Source organism: Ovis canadensis, chromosome 13 (assembly GCF_042477335.2).
Source record: "Ovis canadensis isolate MfBH-ARS-UI-01 breed Bighorn chromosome 13, ARS-UI_OviCan_v2, whole genome shotgun sequence".
Lineage (NCBI taxonomy): Eukaryota > Metazoa > Chordata > Mammalia > Artiodactyla > Bovidae > Ovis > Ovis canadensis.
The window spans coordinates 49,554,276-49,576,348 of record NC_091257.1 but is presented as its reverse complement, the minus strand read 5'-3'; the positions used below and the strand labels follow the sequence as shown (position 1 = coordinate 49,576,348).

The window sequence follows — 22,073 nt, the reverse complement described above, 5'->3', positions numbered from 1 at the left end:
CACGTGTGTTTAAAATGAAGTCTGCCTTGGAAATGCACCAGCCTTCATTAATTAAAGTCATAACTGGTAGGTTATGACTTTAAGATTCCTGTTAGGCATCTGAGATCATCACATCTTTAAGCCTTATTGAACTCCAGTTTATGATATGAGAAGGTGGTGTTGTTTTGAGTGTACTGAAAGTGTGTTGTCTCAGAGAAAAATGTTGTTTGAAACCCTGGAATGACATTCCTGACTCAGAATATCCTAGAGCACTGCCAGTTGTGCAGACCGCGAGGCATGATGATTAAGGGCCGGCTACCTCTGCTGCCTCCACCGTCTATAGGTGTGTAATGCTGGGGCTTCCCAGGTGGCACAAGGGTGGAAAATCCACCTGCCAAGCAGGAGACATGGGTTTGATCCCTGGGTTTGGAAAATCTCCTGGAGAAGGAAATAGCAACCCACTCCAGTATTCTTGGCTGGGAAATCCCATGAGCAGAGGAGCCTCGAGGGTCACAGTCTAAAGAGTTCGGCACTACTTAGCAACTAAACAATACCACAGTCATAGCATTGCCTGGTTTCAAGCTGCAAGGGTTAAATGTGATCATTCATATAAGGCACTTAGTAGCACAGATCCTAGCACATAGTAGCTGCTCAACAAGTGTTAACTAATAATGAGGAGGTTTGAGAACAGACTTCCCTGGTGGCTCAGATGGTAAAGCGTCTGTCTACAATGCGGGAGACCTGGGTTCGAGCCCTGGGTTGGGAAGATCACCTGGAGAAGGAAATGGCAATCCACTCAAGTACTATTGCCTGGAAAATCCCATGGACAGAGGAGCCTGGTAGGGGGTTGCAAAGAGTCGGACACGACTGAGCGATTTCACTTCACTTCTTGAGAACAGAATCTTCTCTTCCCTTATGTGGAGAGGTGCAATAGTTGAGAGTTAACTTGATCTTCTTCATTCATACAGCAAGGTAATGCACTTAGCTATTCTTGTCAGCAAGTGCTATGTGTGTGTCTGTGTTGGGGGTGGGGGTGGTAATGATGGAAAACTTTGTCTAGTCGCCCAAGGAATTTACAAGGAGCTCTGGAACCGCCCAGTTTTCCTCCTCGTGTTACCGCTGTGTAATTTTGTGGCCAACCTTCAAGCTATTCCTCTTTCTTTTTAAATTCAAAGCCAGTGTCCCGTGGCCAAGAGGACAGGACTTTAAAAGAAAAAAAAGCCCTCAAAACCACCAAACAAGCTGGAGAAAAGGAAGCAGGTCTTCTCTTTGTGCCTTCACTAGCCATTGGCAACGCTAAAGAAAATTTCTATGTCTGTGAAAATTGTGCTGGCCTGATCCTGGCAAGTGGGAAAATAGAATGCTTTCTGGGATGTACTTGGAAAACAGAACATTTTCTGGAGTCTGTTTAAAGATGAGCCACAAAATTGATCAGGGAGAGAGGAGAGTTTTAAACATTTTAAAACTGTTTGCTCAAATATGGTCAACTGGTATGATGCCCAAAGTGCCAAACTAACATTTGGAAGGTGGCAGAGACGGATCTGGTTACATACAGTTAAGCTACACAATGAGTGAACATCCAGAATAACTATTTCATATGTTAAAAAAAAAACCCCAGAACTTGGAAGATTTTCGATTTAGCCAATGCAAGTGGAGAAATAGTTATTTTTAAGTGTATTATGTCAAGTTGTTGATGAAAGCCTCCTGAACATTGCTGCTTTCTAGTTCTTGATTTTTGTGTTTATCTTTTAAATAATCATCCTGGGTGAAGGACTGGAGACTGTATAACATCATTAAATGCCACCCAATGGTGAAAGTTGTTACCAAGAAGGGCATGGAGTGGAGTCCAGGGTGAGATTGCCCTTGAAAGCCATACATAGATTTTTCCATTTGGGTGTGAATGAGCTGCGTGTCTATAACCAGGGAACGGCGTGCAAAGGGTTAGCAGCGAGGTTTCTCCCCTTTTGTGCATCTCGCTTCATTTGTAGCTACTTGTTGAGTTTCCAGGGCGGAAGAAAGAAGCAGCTGCGGGGCATGCGCCAGACCTGCGCTGGGCTGTCGCTTCCATTGTGGGGAAGATGAACAGGCAGCCTTATTTTGGATCACATAGCAGCTTGTTCAAAAGCATCTTGCATTCCCCAGCTGCTCCACAACTTCTTCGTGTATGGGAGAGAACTTGCCAGCTGCTGGGCAACTGTGCTTACATTTGCTTCTTTTGTGCAGAAACCCAGGAAGGTAAAAATCCATAGACGCCTTTGTTAAACTGTAGCCATTGTAAAGAGTCTTGTTTGTTTCTGTTATGTCAATGTTATTCCAGATAGAGGGTCTCAGGGGAGAAAAGGAAATGTCAGAATTAACATTCCCCCCTCCCCATACCTTTTTTTTTTTTTTGAGGATGACCACCATGTATGTAGATTTTCCCTCCTGAAAACCTTGGCTGCTTTTGTATTTCGGTGACTAACAAAGAAACATGTCTCATGATAAAACTAAGTGGGTTTTCTTTTTTTAAGTTGCAATATTTATCAGGATTAATCATATATATTCTTCTGTTGCATGAAATGTATAAAAGTTACAATGTATGTCCTGACTGTGCGCTTTTGTTTTCTGAAGATTTAGGGTATTTTGCATTTGTTAGAGCGAGTCTGTGCTTTGCCCACACCCCTTATCTTATCCTTGAGAAAACTGGAGTTTCCAAGAAGTTGTTACTTACCCAAGATGACTTAGCTGTTTGGTTTACTTCAGTGCATCTTAGGTTGACTGTTTACATGCAAGCAGGCCTGGAGAACCTGAAGATGAAAAAGGGCTTGGGCCTAGCTGTGGGTGGACTCCCAGGTCAAACAACAGACAGAAACAAGTACGATGTGAGGGCTGTAATAGAGGCAGCATTTGCGTGTGTGTGTGAAGGTGCCTCTTCAGAGAGCTTTCTGTGTAATCCCATTGGTGTTGTCACCATGTCTGCTCAAATAAAGCTGAGGAGGAGGGTGTGGGGCCAGGAAGATGGGAGAGGCTTGATAAGGTTGCTCAAATGTTGCGTTCATATCCTAACAAGAGAAGGCTTTGCATGTGCCTGTAGACACACCTGTCTCTGCTGCAGCCCCCCAGTTCCCTGACCGCTGCCCAGCACTCAAAACCATATGCTGTGCTTAGTCGCTCAGTTGTGTCTGACTCTTTGCAATCCTGTGGACTGTAGCCCACCAGGCTCCTCTGTCCCTAGGGATTCTCCAGGCAAGGATACTGGAGTGGGTTGCCATGCCCTCCTCCAGGGGATCTTCCCAACCCAGGGATCGAACCCAGGTCCCCGGCATTGCAGAAAGATTCTTTACTGTCTGAGCCACCAGGGAAGCCCAAGAATACTGGAGTGGGTAGCCTATCCCTTCTCCAGGAGATCTTCCCGACCCAGGAATCACACCAGGGTCGCCTGCATTGCAGGCAGGCAGATTCTTTACCAACTGAGCTACCAAGGAAGCCCACTCAAAAGCCTCTTGCCTCCTAATTCCTGCGAATGGAGGTGAACAAATGACCTCTAGCAGTTACAAGCATAAATCCAGTGCTTTATAGGAACTGAGTCAGGCCCTTTGTTCTAGGAGAGGTTATAAAATAAACTCTGGTCACTTGTGTGTGTGTGCTAAGTCAACCTCAGTCATCTCTAATTCTGTGACCCTGTGGACCGTAGCCCACCAGGCTCCTATGTCCATGGGATTCTCCAGGCAAGAATACTAGAGTGGGTTGCCATGCCCTCCTCATGAATAAAACCTTCTGATTCTGATGCTCATCTTTGTGCCGGCACCCACTGTAGTTTCAGCTCTCCCAGTGACCCATTAATTGCCAAGTTAGACCCACAGTTCTAAGCCCTTTACTCTCCTTCAGGGCTCCATTGACATACCACACGTATTCTCCTTTGCACAGGAATCTTAGATTTGTGACAGCATCTCAGCTTTCAGTTGTTTTTGCTGCCATTTCATTTTAAGACCCTCAAGAACTGTGTTTGGTTCTCTGAGCTGATGACCTGGCGTGGCAGGAAGGGGGAGGCCTCGAGAGTGTGGGGTGTATTTTACAAAAGAGGAAACCGGCTCTGCCTTTGAGAACCTTGCCTGGGCTAGGATTAGAATGATAAGATCCTGCCTCAAAGATCCATGCCCTTGCTGATCAAGTCTTGAAGGGATCAACTTGTTTGAAACTAGAGGACAAGTCCTCAGCTTCTGGAGACTTCATTGTGTGTCTTTTGTCTGCATGGTCCTTACTGGGTTCTTTCTCTGGAATAATTCTTTTCCTTATTACACTTCTCTGCATGTTATAAAGGCCCACTTACCATGTTCTGTTTTCAAGTCTTGGCTCTTGAGGGCAGTTGCCAACTTCCCTTTTGTTCCTTTATTTTTTAATTGGATTGTAGACTTACAATGTTGTGTTAGTTGCAGGTGTAACAGGTGCAAGGGATTCAGTTATACACACACGTATATAAATCTATTGTTTTTCAGCTTCTTTTCCATTAGCAGTTATTATAAGATATTGAGTGGAGTTCCCTGTACTGTAACAGCAGGCCCTTGTTGGATATCTGTTTTAAATATAGTGGTGTGTATCTGCTAATCCTAAACTCCTAATTTATCTGCTCCCCTTTCCACCTTTGGTAACCATAAGTTTGTCTTATCTGTATGTCTATTTCTGTTTTGTAAACAAGTACATTTGTATCTTTTTTTTTAGATTCCACATACGAATAATATCATATGGTATTAGTCTTTCTCTTTCTGACTTCACTTAGTATGATCACCTCTAGGTCCATCAAGCTTTATAACACGGGCTTCCCTCCTACCTGTCATGAACCAGCACACAACGTGCGTGCCTGCGCGCGCACACACACAGAGGCCCAACATGGCCAGCGGACGTGTTACTCTTCTTCAGCTAGCCCAGCTCCTTTCAGAAGATGATTTCACGTTAACTACATCTCAGAGTGTTTCATCCCCGTTCAATGCTCTGGATGCAATAGCCGCTTCCCTGTAGAAAGAAGAAGGTGATGAGCTTTGGGGGTGCAGCCATGAGGGGCCACTATTTGGCTCAAGACCACCCCACCCTGGTGAGTTCCTTGTGCAGACACAGTTTGCTCCCATATGCCTCTTAACAGCACCCCACACACCAAGCTTTGGCTGCCTTCTCCTCTTTGTGAGACTTTTTTTTTTTCTTCTCTCTGATGAGCTGCCCTCCTTCTCCTGGTCTGTGGCGGTCACCCAGCCACCTCCCGCAGCCGCTGGTTTCAGGTGTCTTGGGGACACTTTGCCTGGAATGCCCTTATCTCTATCTGTCATTGGTATTTAATTGCTCCCCCACTATCCAGCCGGCCCTTTGACACGGGGTGAGTTCTCCCCTATCCTCGCTGCTTACTTCTGCTGGCTTTTCCTCCTCTGGCTGATGGCCGATCCTTGGCTCATCCTGCGGCCCTGTTTCGGCCCCTCTGTGTGTGCACTTTCCCAGGCCTCCCAGGGCATGGCTTTGTTTCTGTCCTGCTTTTTCCTTCTCGCTTCCTGTGCTCCCCACCCCACCCTTTCTTTTTTTTTTTTTACCTTCTTGATTTTTGTTGAGATGTAGTTGACATACCAGCTTCAGGTGTACAACATAACAATTCAATATTTGTGTATGTTATGAGATGACCGCAATAAATCTAGTCAACATCCATCACCATGCATAATGACACATTTCTTGTGCTCAGCACTGTTGAAGTTTACTCTCTTAGCCTCTTTCAACTAATCCTTCCTCCCCTTCTGTGATGGTGCTTCTGTTTCTCATTTGTTAGTTTTAACCCACACTTCGCAGGCCCTGCTGCCTTTATCACCAGCCAGTCCTGTTTGATTGTCACTTACGTTGGGTATAATCATGACATATGTTATATGCACTATTACAGTTTTTATTTTGAGGCTTGTAACTAAAATGATTCTTGGAATTGGACCTTGGAAACACCAGTCTTGAAACTGGTCTGGTCAGGGCATTTGAAAGACTTGAACTTTGGGGGAAAGGTTTTGAGATTTATTTTGGCTTCCCTTTCACATGGCAGCACCTTGGAAGTCACTGAAATATGAACTTGTGTTTTGATAACTTTTTCCTTGCAAATGGACATTGTATATACACAGAACAGAAATAATGTTTGCTTTTTTTCCCCTTCTTCAAATTATACTTTTGAAAGACCTTTAAAGGAAGTTGAGTTTGTGCTGGGTGGCCAGTCTGTTTCTGTAAATCCTGAAAGATTGGTCATCTTGAGTCTGTGCTGTTCCAGAGGGTCATGTCGGGTACTTCCTTGCTGTGATCCTGCATCTGTGAAAATACAGTGGAGAGGAGGTCCGGGGAGATCCTTCACAGATTCACCCCAATTTGGGACTCTTTATTTTTCTCTCCAAAGCTTCGGTCACAAAGAAGCATCTTCAGGGTCAGGATGGAGCAGGCTGGCTGTTGGAAGGCAGTGGAAGAAAATGCCTTGAAACAGGGCTGCAGGAGGAGTTTCTGGGGTTCAGCTCCTGCTCAGTGGTGATCCCCATGAATTCTGGAGCCCTCGCATCTTGCTGTCCACTTTTTTTTTTTTAATTCTGCAAAACAAAGGGAAAGAATGCTTCTCTATGCCAAATGGAGTTTGCTTGTAAATCTCCACAATTAGAAAGGAGCCCAGTTTTCTTGCCCTGGTAGACAGGGGAGCCTGCTTAAAGCATTGGGATAGGAGCTTACATTCCTACAGACTCACCCAGAGCAAAGGATCTTTGTTTCAGCCAGGTTCTTTAATTGGTATCCAGCGGCATCTCAAGGTGGTTACCAGGTTCAGTTCACTTAATCTAGTTATCCATCTATATTAACATCTGGGGAAAGGCTTTTTAAGTTGGGATTACGTAGAAATGAGATGTGAAAGCATCAAGTGGACTGTTCATTCACTGATTTGGTCAGCAAGTATCTGTTAACCGCGCGTGTGTGTGGGCTTGGTGTTGAGACTATAGAGTCAGTCCTGACCTCGTGGGGCTTACAGTCGGAGATGGGTCTGCCGGCACAGAAGCACAGGAACATGTTGTGGGAGGGATGTGAGTATACTCCGGGTGTAAGGGGGCACACAGGATGCACTGGTAGGGGCAGTGATGCTGTTGATCACAGCAGCATGGAAGATTGGCTGGGACTGTGTATTGGGCTCTTTGCTGAGGCTTGAAATGCAGTGCAACTTTTCATCAGCACCATCTCTGAGCTGAAGCCTTCACAGGCTAAGTACCCCGAATGAGGCAAGACAGTGAGTAGTAGAGTCGGTGTGAATTCGGATCCCAAGCCATCAACTTTATTTAATCAAGGAGACAGCCATGTTAGCGTCTTGTAGGTTGGCTTTTCCTTCTGCGCCCATCTGCACCACCGCATGCAATGAGGAAGAAGGAAGCCTGGAGAGCAGCGTGCCTACAGGATGTCCAGTGGGGTGCAGACGATCCCCGCTGTCCTCTAAGGGACGTATGGTGGGGATGTAGTCCAGACAGTGACTCTGAGTCTGTAATTACGCATTTTCTCAGAGTGTCCTTTATACTCAGTGTTTTGCCAACTGTGTTTCTAAAGAGGCTTTCTTATCCTTCTGCCAAGCTCTGCAGCAACTAGCTGCCAGGCTTATTGTCACTCGGGAGGGACTGTCCTCCACAGCGAGCAGCCTCTTTTCCTGGTGCTGTGTGTCACAGCCAGCAACCTCTAGTGTCTGCCTTGCTGTTTTCAGCGGTTTCTGGGGGAGGAAAGAGGTTCTATTTCAGGCCTGTTGGAGGGAAGAGGGACTTCCCCATCTGTTGGAGGCGATCTGTGTGCCTGAAGCCGCTCTCAGAAGTCTCATCTTCACATCCAGCGTGGTGTAGGCTACACTGCTCTTATCTTGAATGCCTTTCAAGGATCAAACGTTGGTGTTTCTGATAAAAGCCTGGTTGTGATTTAAGAATGCTGGCTAGGCAGGTTGGCAAAACCTACTATTTTTGGAGAAAAGTAGAGGTTTGAAAGGAAAGCTGGGTGTGTTTTCTCTCAGAGGGAGTCTGTGTGGACCCAGGGCAGCCTTCTCAGGATGAATCACTCTGGGGCTTAAGAAGAAACTCTGACAAGAATGATCTGCTCCAGGGCTGTGTCTGTGTGTCCTGTTTCAGACGTGGCCCTTGATAGCCGGGGAAGTAGAAAGGTAGTCCTCTGTTCCTGAATTGTATGCTGTGAGGAAGAAATTCCATGCTTGAAAACTTGAAGGGAAACAGGCTTTTTTTTTTGCGAAAAGCTGTATTTTTAGTCTATTGGATTGTAAGTCCAAAAGCTCTAAGAATAAGGCTAATACACCCGGAGTGTACTCTCATCTCCCCCATAACCTGTTCCCATGCACTACATTCCTAGAAAAATTGATAGATTGTGAACCCAAGTATAGAGAGAACTTACTTTAAGTGGTGTTAGACTATTTCCTTCCCATTCCTCATAATGAATATGATGTAAGACTTTTAAATAAGATATATGTGTATGATATGTAGATATATATTTACATATATATATGTTTATATTCTTATTCTGACCCCAGAATTATCAAATTATCTGTTGAAAAACAGTCATCATCATAAAGTTCTGACGTTGAACTTCCAGGAAAAAGAAACACATATTATATGCATGACAGGAAAATTACACAGTAGAAACATGTTTCACTTGATTATTTATATAAACCTAACATCTGTGTGTTTTTTTTTTAAAAACTTCCTCATCACTTTAAAAAAAAAAACTTAAAGCTTTCATCACATGGTCTTTTTTTTTTTTTTCCTATACTTGGTTCTCCCAGGGTTGGAAGAAAGCACAAGTCAGTTACAGCAGGCAGTGAAAGCACTTTATTATTTTTTTTCCATGAACAAATTAGTTCCATCCCTAATGTCTAGGCTTCTTGGGCGGGGGGCGGGGGGGGCGCAGAAATACACTTAAAGGAAACTGCAAATTTATTGTAGAAAACTTTTCACTTTCATTTTGAGCACAGACACTAGTTCTAGCTACAAGTAGTAGCATCTTTTATCGGATGGTAGAGCTGCTAATATCTGTGAGTGCATGCTAAGTCACTTCAGTCATGTCTGACTCTGCAGCCCTTTGGACTGTGGCCCGCCAGGCTCCTCCCTCCACAGGATTCTCCAGGTAAGAATACTGGAGTGGGTTGCCATGCCCTTCTCCAGGGGATCTTCCCAACCCAGGGATTGAGCCTGTGTCTCTTAAATCTCCTGCATTGCAGGCGGTTTCTTTACCACTAGTGCCACCGGGGAAGCTAACATTTACAGGCCCACAAGACTTCCCTGGTGGCTCAGACGGTAAAGTGTCTGTCTACAATGCGGGAGACCCGGGTTCGAGCCCTGGGTTGGGAAGATCCCCTGGAGAAGGAAATGGCAATCCATTCCAGTACTATTCCCTGGAAAATCCCATGGACAGAGGAGCCTGGTAGGCTACAGTCTATGGGGTCACAAAGAGTCGGACACGACTGAGCCACTTCACTTCATATGTTTTTTGCTCCATATACATGAAATCCATGAGATCCTGCATATGCGGATCTGCAATAGGTTGAATTCCCTGATGCAGAGCCCGTGGATGAAGAGGGCCAACTCTTTGCTGGCCCGTTCCTTCCATTTTCTACTCCATCCCTTCCCATGTCAGCTAAAAGTCCCCTTCACAAAGTTAAGCACTGTATTTGCATAGTGTTAGTCACCTGGTTGTGTCTGACTCATTGTGACCCCAAGGACTGTAGCCCGCCAGGCTCCTCTGTCCATGGGATTATCCAGGCAAGAATACTGGAGTGGGTTGCCATTTCCTTCTCCAGGGGATCTTCCCGACCCAGGGATTGAACCTGGATCTCCCGCATTGCAGGCAAACCCTTTACCAGACTGAGCCGCTGTGTTAGCATAGTCATCACCCAGACCTTTTCCTCCATGCTTTTTGTTCTCTTTGGTTGCCAGCTCCACACGGCTTGCTGAGAGTTAACCCCAGAATCCAGAATGGCTTTTCTGCTTTATCTGCTGTCCCACTTCCCAGTGCTTTCCCCATTGTTTTCGATTCCAGGGAGAACTGGGGACAGTTGATGAGCTGTGGAGGAGTTGCCCCCATTGTGTTTAGGCTTACGAATTAGTTATCGTCACTCAGTGTACGTGAATACAAGGATACCTATGGATTTAATATTTTTTAAGCTTCTGTATCGATAGAGACAATTTAACAAATGAATTCTTGAGAGAACTATTCTCCAGATGGGTTTCCTACTATTATTACCATTATTCTCTAAAGTATCATTCATCATCTGGTAGGACAAACAGCTCTTGCTAAGAGTAATGCCTTCTTCAGTGAATATTGAAAGTTACCATTAAAATGCTATGAATATGACTTCTCATGAATAATCATCATTTAAATTTAGGAGATTTCAAGCTTATATGAGTGCTTTTATGTGGAGAACACATTCACATCACTAATGCCACTGAATCACAACCACCACCTGAAGTAGGTAGTGTTATTCCCATTTCACAGAAGAGCAGTATTGAAGCTCACAGGGGTGGAGAACTGGGCGGAATCACTTATGTAGTGGGTGACAGGATTGAGATTTAAACCTAGGGCTTCTGACTCCAAGGAACACCGACCTTCTAGAGCACTGAGCCAATAAATAAATGGTACTAATGTCATACTGCCATACTGTCAGGCTTCCCAAGTGGTGCTAGTGGTAAAGAACCCTTCTGCTAATGCCGGAGACTTAAAGGACGTGGGTTCGATCCCTGAGTAGGGAAGATCCCCTTGGGGGAGGGCATGGCTACCCACTCCAGTATTCTTGCCTGGAGAATCCCATGGACAGAGGAGCCTGGTGGGCTACGGTCCATAGGGTTGCAAAGAGTTGGTCACAACTAAAGTAGCTTAGCACACACACACTCTTAGCATGCAAGTCCATGTTGGTTTGGAGAACAGGATTCAAGTATTTGTCTGCTTTTTGCTGAAGATGTTGACTGTCCCAGATCTGTGTCTAACTTATAGTGACAAGACTGTTTCTGTATTGCTGCTGTTTGAATGTGTATATCTTCCAGTCGCCATTCCCACTGTTTTCTTTCTTCTTTTTTCTTCCTCCCTCCCTCCCTCCCCTTTTATTCCGTCCTTCCTTGCTTTCTTTTTCTTTACTTTCTATAGATTTACTGAGGTTTAATGTTACCACTGTTTCTTAACTTACTAGGGTTTTGGGGGGAAGTTTGGCCCAGTGTTAAGCCAAAGTTTATTAATTTCTTGGACTTTATGTAATCCAGTCTTAGAAAAGTTACTCAAATTTTTTTCTTGTTACTGCATTTCCTTTTACTTACAGAGAAATCTCTTCAGTGGTAATTTGGGAAATTTTTGAGCAAATACATCTAAAAAGGAGAAGAGCAGTGGCTTGATATTTGACAGTTTTTACCCCCCCAGTTATCTCTCGATTTTCATATTAATGGGAGAACCAACGACCATGAGCATTGAAAATATCTTGTAGTTAAGTAATTTTTTATAGTTTCACACTCATCTCATTTAATTCCTTATTTGTAAGTGTTATTTATTTATGGCCGTGCTGGGTCTTCATTGCTGTATGGACTGTGTTCTAGTTGTGCTATACAGGCTTCTCACTGCAGCGGCTTCTCTTCTTGCAGAGCGCCGGCTCTAGACACCAGGCTTCCATAGTCGTGGCGCATGGGCTTAGCTGCTCTGTGTCATGTGAACTCTTCCCAGGCCAGGGACTGAACCCACGTCTCCTGCTTTGGCAGGTGGATTCTCAATCACTGGCCCACCAGAGAAGTCCTCATTTAATTTCTTTTTGCACTCTCTACGATGAACTTGGCTCGTCTTTTCTATTAATAGAGGAGGAAATTTAGGCTCACAAAGAAAAATGTTCTACTCAAGATCATAAAAGAAGCAGGTTCTTGGGTCTGGCCTGGATTCCGTGTCTTCTGACTCAGCCCTGTTTTTTCATTCTTGATGTGATTAGGTCAATAACAAGTGATATTTTCCAATGGGATTTGAAAAAATACTTAAAATATCACCATTTGTATACACTTGCCACAATTTAAAAAGTTGGTTATAAAGCTGTTCAATTTCTTCCTTTCTTTCTTAATCCCTTATGAGATGGAAGGCAACAGCTGTTAGAAGAATGTCAGTGACCACTATAAATAAAGTAAAGCTCTTCACTGAGGGTGAGAAGGGAACGTATTGGCTGAATTCAGTGGTGTGTCAGGATTTTCGGTGATTAGAATAAAGATATTGGCATGTTTTGCCATTGAAGATCTTATCTTTTCCCATCCTTTGATTAAGATTTCCGAGCATATGCACTAGAAAGGTAATCTCTATACATGGAATGTTTATTGACTGTGGGAAAGGAATTAATGTTTGTTGAGTATTCTGGTGTAGGCTGTGTACTAGGCATTGTCTGTACTTTACAATAGCTCTTACATAGTCCCATAGATGAGTACCTGAAGTCTCAAGAAATTTAAACGTAAGTGGGGAGCTGGTGTTCTTTCTAGGTCTATAATACGGGTAAATCCAGATTCTTTGGACTCTACCATCTCTAAATTCTGTGATTGATTTTTTTAAAGAGTAACTTTCCTAAAAATACTTTCTTCTCTAACTCCTGGTTAGCCTGGAAGCCAGACAAAAGTATTCAGGCATTCCTTGGAGATATTTTGGATTTGATTCCAGACCTGTGCCATAAAACATGTATTGCAATAAAGTGAGTCACATGAATTTTTTGGTTTCCCCATCCATATAAAAGTTTTGTTTACAATATAATATAGTCTATTAGGTGTGCAATAACACTATGTCTAAAATAAGTACATGCCTTAATTAAAAAAATACTCCCCTAGTAGTCCAGTGGTTGAGACTCTGCACATTCACTTCAGAGGGCACAGGTTCAATCCTTGGTTAGGGAACCTGTGATCCCACATGCCATGTGGCACAGCCAAAAAAGAAAAAAAAAATTCTTGTTAAAACATGCTAACCATCATCTGAAACTTCAGAAAATTATAGTAGTAACCTCAGAGATCACTGATCACAGGGCACCAAACAAATTATGAAAAAGTTTGAAATATTGCAAGGATTACCTAAACGCAGCACAGAGACGTGAAGTGACCAAATGCTACTGGAAACTGGCTCCAGTAGACTCGATCAATGCAAGGTTACACTTTCATGGATGTTCTTGTTCAGTCACTAAGTCATATCCAGCTCTTATGGCCCCATGGACTGCAGCACACCAGGCTTCCCTGTCCTTCACCATCTCCTGGAGTTTGCTCCAGTTCATATCCATTGAGTCAGTGATGCTGTCCAACCATCTCATCCTCTATCGTCCGCTTCTCCTCCTGCCTTCTATCTTTCCCAGCACCAGGGTCTTTTCCCAGTGAGTTGGCTGTTCGCATCAGGTGGCCAAAGTATTGGAGCTTCAGTTTCAGTCCTTCCAATGAGTATTCAGGGTTGATTTCCAACCTGAATATTAGGATTAGGATCGACTGATTTGATCTCCTTGCAGGATCGATGCAAGGTTGCCACTTATGTGGATATTGATTTGTAAAGAACCCAGTATCTATCAAGTGCAGTAAAGCAACGTGTGATAAAATGAAGTATGCCTGTACCAGTTATGATATCAGTCAGAAGCCAAAAGAAAAACTGGCTGTAAGTTCACCTGAATACAGACTGTCTAGGGTAGAAGACAGGATACAGTCATGAGTAGGGTAGAAGAGTACCTCTCAACCTTAATGTGCAAATGGATCACCTGGGGCTCTTGTTCAAATCTTTTCTACATTTGTTGATTTCCTATCTACTTGTCCTATTAAATATCAAGAGAGCAATATTGAAAATGTGGCTATTCTTATGAATTGGCCTTTCTTCTTGCAGCTGTATCAGTTTTTGGTTCATATGTTTGGAAGCATAGTTGTTAAGTTGAATAGATGTTTAGGACTGTTATGTCCTATTGATGAACTGGATATTTTTCATTATGAAATGACTTCCTTTATAGCAGATGATAATTTTTGCTCTGAAATCTTTGTCTGTTAGCCTGGTATATCTTTTTCCATCCTTTCTCTTTAAACCTATCTGTGTCTTTATATTAAAGTGCATTTCTTGTAGGTAGTATGGATTTTGGATCTCTTATTTTTCCAGTTTGACAATATCTTTTAATTGGTGTTTTCACACTTAAACCATTTACATTTAATGTAATTACTGATATCATTAGTTTGGAGTATGTAATTTTCCTGGTTGTTTTTTTTTTTTCATTTATCCTGTCTTTTATTCTCTTGTCCTGTTTTTCTGCTTTCTCTTGGATTATTTGAGAATTTTTTTATGATTCCATTTTCTTTCTTTTGATGGATTATTAGCTCTATCGCTTAGTTATGTTAGTGGTTGCTTTAGGGTGTATCAGTTCAGTTGCTCAGTTGTGTCCAACTCTGCGACCCCATGAATCATAGCACCCCAGGCCTCCCTGTCCATCACCAACTCCCGGAGTTCACTCAGACTCACGTCCATCGAGTCAGTGATGCCATCCAGCCATCTCATCCTGGGTCGTCCCCTTCTCCTCCTGCCCCCAATCCCTCCCAGCATCAGAGTCTTTTCTAATGAGTCAACTCTTTGCATGAGGTGGCCAAAGTACTGGAGTTTCAGCTTTAGCATCATTCCTTCCAAGGAAATCCCAGGGCTGATCTCCTTCAGAATGGACTGGTTGGATCTCCTTGCAGTCCAAGGGACTCTCAAGAGTCTTCTCCAACACCACAGTTCAAAAGCATCAATTCTTCGGCGCTCAGCTTTCTTTATAGTCCAGCTCTTGCATTCATAGTATACATCTTTAATCCTCTACCCTTAAGTGATGTTATTACTATTTTGTGCTAAGTTGCTTTGGTTGTGTCCAACTCTTTGTGACCCTGTGGACTGTAGCCCACTGGGCTCCTCTGTCCAAGGGATTCTCCAGGCAAGAATACCAGAGAGGGTTGCCATGCCCTCCTTTAAGGGATCTTCTTGACCCAGGGATTGAACCCTTATCTCTTACATTTCCTGCATTGGAAGGTGGGTTCTTTACCACTAACACCACCTGGGAACCAACTGTCTACCCTTAAGTGATGTTATTACTACTTTACCTGTATTATAAGAACTTTACAGGGACTTCACTGGCAGTCTAATGGTTAAGACTCCACACTTCCATTGTAGGAAGTGTGGGTTCGATCCCTGGTTGGGAAACTAAGATCCCAATGTGGCGGGGTGTGGCCAAAAAAAGAAAAAGAAAAGAAACTTACAATGGTAAAATTCCATCTTGGTCCTTGTATTACTTTACTTTCATATATGTAATTAACTCCACATAATTTTATTATTTTTATTTTAGAAATCATTTCTCTTTTAAAAAGAAATAATAAGAAAAGCGTCATATATTTACTTAGGTAATTGTTATTTCTAATGTTCTTCATTCCTTCATGTATATCCATATTTCTACCTGATATCATTTTCCTTCTGATTAAAAGGCCTTCCTTTAACATTTTTGTTAGGCAGGACCTCTGCTGATGAATTCTTTCCATTGTATATCTGATAATGTCCTTATTTGCTGTCATTTGTGAAACATTTCTGAGGGTTCAAAATTCTAGATTGAATTTTTTTTCCTTTCATTTCTTTAAAGATGTTGCTTCACTGACTTGTCACTTACATTATTTTCAACATAAAATCTGATGTCATCTTATCTGTATTCTTCTATGCTCTGTTCTTTTCCTCTGATCGCTTTTATGATTTTTTTCTTTATCACTAGTTTTGAGCAATTTATGATGTGCCTTAGTAAAATTTCTTGTGCTTGGGGTTAGTTGAGCTCCTTGTTTCTCTGGGCTTATGTTTTACTTAGACTTGGAATATTTTCAATCATTATTTTTTCAAATATTATTTTCTGCCTCTCCTCTGTCATGAGGGCCCAAATTTCATGTATATCAGAATGCTTGAACTGTCTCTACAGCTCATTTATGCTTTGTTCATTTTTTTTTAACTTTTTCTTTTTTCTCATTTTGCATGTTTCTATTGTTGTGTCTTCAAATTGACTAATCTTTTCTTTTGCAATGTCTATTCTACCATTAATCATATCCAGTGTATTTTTCATCTCTCACAACGTAACTTTTTATCTCTCTGAATTTGATTTGTATTTTACGTAGTCATATCTCTATTTAAAATCTTGAATCTCTATCCTTGTCTGGTAATTCTAATATCTGTCTTAATTCTGGGTCAGTTTCAGTTGTTTGATATTTCCCCTCATGTGTTGGATTTTCTTGCTTCTTTGCATGCCTAGGGTTTTTAAAAATTGGATTCCAGACTTGGTTATTTTCATCTTTTTTGGATTCTGGATATTTTTGTATAACTATAAATATTCTTGAGCTTCTTTTGGGACCACAGCTAAAGTAACTGGGGACAAGTGATTCTTCCGTATCTTCCTTTTGAGGCTTGGTAGGTGTGCGTGGACAGTGCTCAGTCTTGGGCTACTATTTCCCGCTAAAGAGGCAAGATCTCCCTGAGTACTTAATGCCCCTGCCTTATGAGGTCTTCCTGTCTGTCTTGGAAACAGGTACTATTTGGCCCTGTGAGAGCCCTGGGCCGTGATACCTCTAATACTCTCTGATCGTTTTTTCCCAGCCACAGAGAGTTTGCCCCCACCCCAACACTATTCAGTTCTCAGCTGAATACCGCAGTGACTTTTTGCAGATATCTGGAGTTTCCTGTCTGTACAGCTTTCCTCTCTTTACTACAACTCTAGCTGCCTTGGTCTCCCTAAACTCTTAGCTCTGTATCTTCAACTCAGAATCTCCTGGGGTTTTCTTGGGTTCTCTTTCTCTGTGACTTGGCCAGGAAATCTCTTAAGGCAATAAGCTGGAATAGCCTCACTTTATTAGCTTCCTGTTGTCTCCTGAAAACCATTACTTCGCATATCATATATTTTGTGTGCCTTATTTTCCTTTCTTTCCTTCTCTTCCCCTACCCCCACCCCCCACTTTTTTTTTTTTCTTTGCAGGGGCAAGGGATGTTTTTCTTTATTTTTGGTTGTCTTAGGCAAAGGCTTAAATCCATTTCCTCTTATTTCATATTGGCCCAACTAGGGACTTTCAATAAAATTCCGATTCTGTTTAGTAGGTTTCTGCTGGGTCCTCAAACTTTGCATTTCTAAGAAATTTCCAGATGATATTGATGCTCCTGGAAAAAAGACTGCTTTGAGTAGCCAGAGCCTCCAGCTATTCAACTGAATGAGTCATGTATATAATTTTAAAATTTCTGATAGTAACATTGAAAAAATTAAAAAGAAACAGGTGAAATGACTTTAATAATATATTTTCTTTAACCCAGTCGCCCCCCCAAAGTTGTCATTTCTACTTATAAACAATATAAAAATATTAATGAGACTTCTTTAATTTATTCTAATTCTTGAAATATGTTGTATATGTTAACACTATAGCATAATTAAGTTCAGATACTATATCTTCATCTGAAATACTTCGCTCTGCGTTTAGATTTATTAAAATTTGTAGTTGAAAAAGTAGATTTGTATAACCAAGTTTCAAACATATGTAAGTTTTCCAATAACCGAATCTACTGTCAAAAATACTTTTCTTTTAATATATGCCATTCAAATTGACAAAACTGGTTTATCTTTTTGGAAGAATTGATTTTTTTGAAACAGAAACTTGTCAGTTTTAAAGTCTATTCAAATTATGTGAATTTGTTAACTTTCATGCCAACTCAGAATTACTAACATCAAAATCAAAGGGATATTATAAAAATTGAAAATGCTAAATTTATCAATGTCAATAAAGTATCGTTCAAATTTTCTTGTATGTTGGAGGCAATTTATGTAATGCTTTTGGTTTCAGTCAAATCTTCTGCATATCAATCCAGGTTATGAAAATGTATGACCATTATTTTTCACTTATGAAAAGTATCAATTTTGGTATATATTCTCACACTTTCTAGGTAGGTCATAAATAATCTCTTCCTCTCCATGGACCTTTAAACTTGGTTTGTTCATATGCAGTGTTGTATCTATGAGAAAATATATCATGCTGCAGTTTTTTAATCTTTATTATTTGTTTACAGGAAACCATGAACTCTTTAACTATACAGCAGATCTTCTGTAAAACTCTTCCGTGATTCAGTCGAAGATCACTGGCAGAGAATACATAATCATTAAATTGATTGCCATGTATTTGTTTTAGCAGTTCTTTAAACTGGTGGTAATTCATAGCATTTATATGCCTATACCAAACAATTTTAACAATATGCATGATGGTTTTTGTAGGCTGTGCTTTGGAAAGCCAGCTGAAAATTATTATCATACAGTAGAATGAAGTACTAAGAGAAATACCAGTCTCTTACTATAAAAATCTAGTAAGTCTCGATTTTTTGACCCAACTTAGCAAGAATACTCTGTCATGATAGAAACATCATGATAGAAACCTTTTGTTTTCATATCTAGCTGAAATCCTTCTTTGCAGATGTAAAAGATTCAAAAGTATCTTCACCATGAGTTCCATTTTCTCAATGAACTGGCAACATTTCTTCATGAATTTCAGTCTTTGGAGACAAAACATACCCAAAGTCCTGACTGAGTGGTGTCTCTGATACTGCATAATTCATTTAAAGCTAATTACTTGTTTTTCAAATTTAAAATTTATCTTTTATATTGCTAGAAATATCAAAGGGGGAATTGTTTGGTTGCTAATTAAAAGTCACTCTTTCAACACTGTCTTTTTACTTTGTCCTCATAATTTTCTAACAACATTTCCATAAATAAATAATTTATTTTACCATCTCTCCATCTAAAAATGTTCCTTTATTTTTGTTTTTATTCAAGAATCCAAGATGTTTTATACCTGGGCATAGTTGCAAGCTCAAATTTTGCTAAAAGTCATTAAATTTTTTTCTTGGTCATTTAATTATGATTTTGGCTGATTCCTTTGTTACTGTTGGAAGGCCACTGAGCAGCAAATGTACTGCCTTTGCTAAAATTGTCTCTTAGTATTGTCTGCTTTATTATCTTTATTTTTTAAATGCAATAAATAACCTTTTCAATTTGTTCTGTCACAGCAAAATACAGTTGTCTTTATTTTTATTCATTTTTTAATTGCAGTATAGTTGATTTACAATATTATGTTTCTAGTGCACAGCAAAGTGATTCAGCCATATGCATATTCTTTTCCAGATTATTTTTCATTATAGTTTATTACAAGGTATTGAACATACTTCCTTGAGCTATATAGTAGGACCTTGTTATTTATTTTATATATAGTAGGGTGTATCTGTTAATCCCATACTCCTAACTTATCCCCCTCCTCTTTCCCCTTTGGTAACCATAAACTTGTTTTCTATGTCTGTGAGTCTGGTTTCTGTCTTATAAATAAGTTCATTTGTGTCATAGTTTAGATTTCACATATAAGTGATGTCATATGGTAATTGTCTTTCTCACCAATTTCACATAGTATCATCATCTCGAGGTCCATCATGTTGCTTCAAGTGGCATTATAACCAGCAAGGACCTACTGTATAGCACATGGAACTCTGTTCAACATTATGTGGCAGCCTGGATGGGACGGGGGTTTGGGGGAGAATGGATACATGTATATGTTTGGCTGAGTCCCTTCACTATTCTCTGGAAACCATCACAACATTGTTTGTTAATCAGCTATACACCCATACAAAATAAGTTTTTTTAAAAGAAGCTCTCATACGCCTCCGCTGTTCAGCTTCCCCCCAAAAAGGAATACTTTGATGCTTTTCCAGTGTCTTCAGGAAAACTGGAGACCTGGTCTGAACTACAACTGTGCCTCTGTGTTGGGTGTTCAGACTCATAAGCACATTAGAAAATCAGTTCCTTTAAGCCAGCAGTTTCTAAGCTCTGTGAACATGGACCCTCTCCCGTTTTGTGGAGGATTATCCTTAAACATATTAGAGCATCTTGAGGCTCGTGGTTTGGGAAACATTGGGCTAACTAGATCAAGGGTCTGCAAAATACAGCCTGCAGGCCATATTGGGCTTGCCACCTATTTGTGTAAATAAAGTTTTATTGGCACACAGTCACAGTTGCTGATTTACAGATGTCTGTTGGGACAGACAGGGGCAGAGTTGTGCATTTGCTGGAGACCCATATGTCTCACAATGCCTAAAATATTTACCATCTGGTTAATTACAGAAAAAGTTTGCTAGCTTCTACACAAACCTTGAAGTGATTCATGAACATGGTTTAAAAAAGTCAGATGGTAGAAAAACACTAATAATGAAAAACAAGAGTCTTATTTTCCAGAGGCAATGCAATTTTGATGGTTCCTGTTAATTCTTTTAGTGGTTATTACTTCTATAACCAATAACACATTTACTCAGGTATCTTGGATGTATCTGTTGTGAGTTTTATCTGCTGACACTGCTGTGATCGAGGGAGCCCACACATGCACACAGAGGCAGGCGTAACTTAGTTTTGTCACTATATGAATTCCTCTGTAAACTACCTTTGCAATTTAACATTTAATAGTCACAAATCTCTATACCTTGTTCCATCTACTTTCTACCTCTTAAGTGCCACGTTTTGTGGGATGAGGATCCTAAGCACCACTACCCTTTCATCTGCCTCTCTTTTCCCCTTGTCTTTAAACTTTTCCCTGTGTTGTCTTTACCTTTGCAGTGTTGAGGTATTGATAATGTTCTCTAGCTGGCAGTAAGTATTTCCTAAGTTTTGTCCATAGGTTGAATTTGAAGGTTAATACTGCCTTTGGCAGAGCAAGTAGTATGCTGTGATTACACATCCTTCTGATGGTTCTAATATTGCAACTATAGAAATGCTTGAAGGAGAAAATTTCTAATGTCATTTACAAATGGGTTCATTCTGTTAAATTCCACCTGTCACTGAAAATCATGGCGCATTTGGACTATGTCTTTCTTGCATTTTGTTTGTGGCCTATATTTTTCCTTGAGTTTTTATAGGTCTTTTTATTTATTGAGGGAAGACTCAGGTTTCCTTTCCTGTACCCTTCCCACCCTCTATTTCTAACTCATTTGTCTGTTTGGAATCAATGCCTTTTTCTAGAAGATGTCCTATGTAGCCTACTCTCTGAAGTTCTCATCGCTTTCTGGCCCTGCACCTACTCAGTTCAGTTCAGTCGCTCAGTCGTGTCCAACTCTTTGTGACCCCATGAATCACAGCACGCCAGGCCTCCCTGTCCATCACTAACTCCTGGAGTTCACTCAAACTCATGTCCATCGAGTCGGTGATGCCATCCAGCCATCTCATCCTCTGTCGTCCCCTTCTCCTCCTGCCCCCAATCCCTCCCAGCATCAGAGTCTTTTCCAATGAGTCAACTCTTCCCATGAGGTGGCCAAAGTATTGGAGTTTCAGCTTTAGCATCAGTCCTTCCAAAGAACACCTAGGACTGATCTCCTTCAGAATGGACTGGTTGGATCTCCTTGCAGTCCAAGGGACTCTCAAGAGTCTTCTCCAACACCACAGTTTAAAAGCATCAATTCTTCTGCGTTTAGCTTTCTTCACAGTCCAACTCTCACATCCATACATGACCACTGGAAAAACCATAGCCTTGACTAGACAGACCTTTGTTGGCAAAGTAATATCTCTGCTTTTGACTTATGCTATCTAGGTTGGTCATAACTTTTCTTCCAAGGAGTAAGCGTCTTTTAATTTCATGGCTGCAATCACCATCTGCAGTGGTTTTGGAGCCCCCCAAAATAAAGTCTGACACTGTTTCCACTGTTTCCCCATCTATTTCCCATGAAGTGATGGGACCAGATGCCATGATCTTCGTTTTCTGAATGTTGAGCTTTAAGCCAACTTTTTCACTCTCCTCTTTCACTTTCATCAAGAGGCTGTTTAGTTCCTCTTCACTTTCTGCCATAAGGGTGGTGTCATCTGCATATCTGAGGTTATTGATATTTCTCCTGGCAATCTTGATTCCAGCTTGTGCTTATTCCAGCGCAGCATTTCTCATGATGTACTCTGCATGTAAGTTAAATAAGCAGGGTGACAATATACAGCCTTGATGTACTCCTTTTCCTATTTGGAACCAGTCTGTTGTTCCATGTCCAGTTCTAACTGTTGCTTCCTGACTTCCATATAGGTTTCTCAAGAG

The 22,073-nt window shown here is 41.3% G+C and overlaps 1 protein-coding gene across 15 annotated transcripts in view; it reads left to right on the top strand.

Annotated features, from left to right (window-relative positions):
• Window positions 1–22,073, top strand: part of SVIL (supervillin) — a 258,674-nt gene that overhangs the window by 3,434 nt on the left and 233,167 nt on the right. The window contains exon 1 of one of the 15 annotated variants that reach the window (XM_069547633.1): window positions 2,111–2,214. The exons of the other annotated variants lie outside the window; for them this stretch is intronic. The gene's annotated coding sequence lies outside the window, so the exon portion shown is untranslated. Of the gene's footprint in view, window positions 1–2,110; window positions 2,215–22,073 lie in introns of those variants that run through there. 15 annotated transcript variants of the gene reach the window in all.